This window comes from Papilio machaon, chromosome 15, assembly GCF_912999745.1.
Source record: "Papilio machaon chromosome 15, ilPapMach1.1, whole genome shotgun sequence".
In the NCBI taxonomy this organism is placed as follows: Eukaryota; Metazoa; Arthropoda; class Insecta; order Lepidoptera; family Papilionidae; genus Papilio; species Papilio machaon.
In genome coordinates this window covers 5,749,294-5,753,737 of record NC_060000.1, presented here as the reverse complement: position 1 = coordinate 5,753,737, position 4,444 = coordinate 5,749,294, and positions in this window count along the sequence as shown.

Below are 4,444 nucleotides of genomic sequence, written 5' to 3'. Positions count from 1 at the left end.
AATGGCTCCTATGTTACAAAGATAAAGACAATTTTTGTATAAGATTAATTTTATGTTAGTAACTATAATTTATATTATACTCTTAATATGAATAAATTAAGAAACTTTTATGACCAAATTAAATAGCTTTTTCTTGTTAAATATACGTAAAATATCTAGTCCTGCCGTTAAAGATGCAATAAACCAATTATGATTGCGAAGAACATACGCTCCTAAAAAGTTAGTTACTTTAGGCAGCTATGAATGCCTAATTCAATTCCTATTTCCAAAGAATAGTTAGAATAAATAAGATAATGTTATTTCGATAAGGACAATATTTTCTGTATTATCTCATACTCAGACCAGTTTATTGTATATACTAGCGGTCGCCCGCGACTTCGTCAGTGTAGAACAAAAAATTGACCTACAATATATCCTCATGCAATTGTTACCTTCGCGTCAAAATTAATCCATTTGTTTTGAAAATTGCTCGGAACAAACGTAGTATTGCAGACAGACAAAAAAACGTGGATTTTAGTCATAAGCAATGAAAATACATCATGTTTTTTTTTGCGATAGTTCACGCAGACACTCTAATTTTATCTATTCTATTTAAAGATAAGCAGCCTCGTATGATTTATATAACTATACTAAGGTATCTTGGTACCTAGTAATACATTTGACGTGTATAACATAAGTTTAAAATAAAAACATTTCAAAAAATTGATCTCAATGAAATTATTAAAAAAATTATAAAAAAAAATAGTATATGTCATTGACTTTTGTAAAGAAATCGAATGTTACATTTCACACTTCAAAAGTTGTATATTTTTTAGTAAATTCATAAATATGAGAAAAATAATAAGTTTACATCTAGATTACAATGTTAAATAGTGTAACTATGAAAATGTATGATATCTGTTTGAATGAATTCTTTTCATATGACATACAAAAGGAACATTTAAAAGTGTTTCGCTAAATCAAATGTAATATATCTCTCATAAAAATACTATTACTTATGTGTTAATACTATTATTTATGTGTTAGAATTATACCGTTTATAAAAAACGTAAAAGAAAAATAGCATAAGTATTTGTGATTAAATAAAAATAATCGAAATTAGTCAGTAATTTTTATGGGTCCTAAATAATATAATTGTTTCATATAAAAATTGACACGATTGTAATTAAGATGACTGTAAATATAAACAGCATTTTATTTAAACTAAGATAAATGTATTTTATTATAATAAATGTTTCTTAGATGTTTTAAATTTATATTTAATTATAAGAAAACATTAAGTTTTATTGTCTCTTCCTAATATATGTTTTAAATAAATAGATGCTGGCAACATTTATTTTTGTTTTATTTAACCAAAATACTTACGATTGAATTCTTTTTTCTATAACAATATTGTTTACATAATTTAATTTGTAACAGGCTGGATATTAAAGGTGAAAATCCGAATTTGTCATAAAAAAAACAAATACACAGCGTCTATTTGTCGACATAAAATTTTTCACGAACGTATGAATGGTTATATTTAATACACTTGTTTTGAATTTACATTTAGTTACAGTTTGGTCGTAAAGACTATTAATAACAGAACCGTTTCTATGATATATACAATTTATGGTACATATTCATAAAATGGGCAATATCCGATTGATTCATTAGATAAATTCGACAGACAGACGTGTATAATAAAATTTATAGTACCTTTTGCTTGTATACCTAAAGATTGGTGTATGATTTAATTTCAACCAAGGTTAAACATTATAAACAAGGTTAATTCAAAGATATATTAGCAATAAATTCGCGTCCATTACAACTTAAATTGCATGCTTATTTAGATGATAACAAACTTTACTAAGTACTTTTCAAGTTAAGAAAGTTTGACGCACTACAAAACTTTAATTGCACTTCCGAACTTAAATGGAATATTTTTATAAGGCTTGAACACTTATAAAACCCTGTTAAATTCGAATACTTAAAAATTATTCTATAAAAATTGCTATTTAAAATTTTGACAAAATGTATATTATTTCTACATTTAGTCTATTTCTTGGACTGTGTTTACCTTTTCCATGTTATTCCCTGAATTTGCGGTTACTTATACTGCATCGGTATGAAGTAGCCGCAAGTAATATCCGATCAATCTTGAGGCGTCAACACTTTGACGCTTTAGGGAAAATAGAATAAAAATTTACCGTAGAAAAATATAAGGTCATGACAGAGAGATAAATTTATTTTAAAATAATTTTATGTATTTCAATCAAGATACAAGGAAAAGTGGTCGTTTTCCTTAGTTATATGTCTATTGATAATAATGCACATGTCATAAGTGCAAAAAAACAAACTATATTGATATCTTACTAATATGATTAACTAGCTTTTACCCGCGACTCCGTTCGCGCGGAATAAAAAATAGAAAACGGGGTAAAAATTATCCTATGTCCTTTTCCTGGTTCTAAGCTACCTCCCCATCAATTTTCAGTCAAATCGATTCAGCTGTTCTTGAGTTATAAATGGTGTAACTAACACGACTTTCTTTTATATATATAGACTAGCTTTTGCCCGCGACTCCGTTCGCGCGGAATAAAAAATAGAAAACGGGGTAAAAATTATCCTATGTCCTTTTCCTGGTTCTAAGCTACCTCCCCATCAATTTTCAGTCAAATCGATTCAGCTGTTCTTGAGTTATAAATAGTGTAACTAACACGACTTTCTTTTATATATATAGACTAGCTTTTGCCCGCGACTTCGTTCCCGCAGAATTAAAAAAATAGAAAACGGGGTAAAAATTATCCTATGTCCTTTTCCTGGTTCTAAGCTACCTCCCCATCAATTTTCAGTCAAATCGATTCAGCTGTTCTTGAGTTATAAATGGTGTAACTAACACGACTTTCTTTTATATATATAGACTAGCTTTTGCCCGCGACTCCGTTCGCGCGGAATAAAAAATAGAAAACGGGGTAAAAATTATCCTATGTCCTTTTCCTGGTTCTAAGCTACCTCCCCATCAATTTTCAGTCAAATCGATTCAGCTGTTCTTGAGTTATAAATAGTGTAACTAACACGACTTTCTTTTATATATATAGACTAGCTTTTGCCCGCGACTTCGTTCCCGCAGAATTAAAAAAATAGAAAACGGGGTAAAAATTATCCTATGTCCTATTCCTGGTTCTAAGCTACATGCCCACCAATTTTCAGTCAAATCGATTCAGCTGTTCTTGAGTTATAAATGGTGTAACTAACACAACTTTCTTTTATATATATAGATTTATAATATAATGTACGCCTATTGCTTTTTTTAATTTCAAATTGTTATTTTATATGTTTTATAGGATATTTTTAAATACTTACATGTTAGTACTAAAGGATATCAAAGTGTAAATTACGTCATTGTCATATCCAGAAAGTGCATACTATGATACGCCTCTTATGTGTATGTTCCTCTGTTTTTTTCGTCTACTAGCTGTCGCCCGCGACTTCGTCCCCGCGGAATTAAAAAAAATCTCAATATAGCCTATGTGGTCTTTCAGACTATGTTCTACATCTGTGCCAAATTTCATCAAGATCAGTTCAGCCATTCGGGAGTTAGCTTCAAACAAAAATCCATCCATCCATCCATCGATCTAAAATTTCACAATTATAATATTAGTAGGTACCTAAGGTGTTTTATTTGTAGCTGTTCGTGCTTGTTGGAGATGCAATTGGTGTACCTTTTCAATAAATAAATACCACATAATATACTTAAATATGCGGTAAATGACATTATTATTATTATTAAATATAAATGATTATTTTTATCTGAAAGTCAAGATAACTTTTAATATAACAGGCAATTCAATTTCATTAAAAAGAGCGCCCGAAGGAATAATTATTAAGAAAATTCCAAGTTATTTTCTTTAAAGAATGAAAAAACGTGCAGAAAAAGTGTAATTCCCTTGCTGTACATCCTCCCTCACTCGCGTCCAATTTTTTCCTTATAAAAAGGGTAGACAGAAAGGAAGAGGACTACTAGAATTTGGCCTTTTTAGATAAAGCCATTCGTACAGCAGTAAGACTGCTGCGGGCTCTATTATTGTTGAGTTGTCCTGTACATCATATTGAATATCTGTGGTCAATTTATGCCACGCCTCCACAAAACAAAACATTTTTGTATTTATAGTAACTCATCGCATTTATAAACATAGTATTAGAAAGCCTGTTCCAAAAAACAGTCGTGTCTCAGAGACAGAGCCGGTCACAGCATTGTTTTGTTAATTTGTGCATCGAAAGAGGTAAATTTAATTTAATTCGTAACAAATTTAAAAGTTTTTTTAATTATAACTATTAATTTATAACTATAATGCATACGTTTTATGAGCCTTTACTTATTTTAAAATTTTACATAAAATGGATACTTTTTTCCGTTTTAAGCCGACTTCAAAAAGAAGGAGGTTATCAATTCCACTGTTTT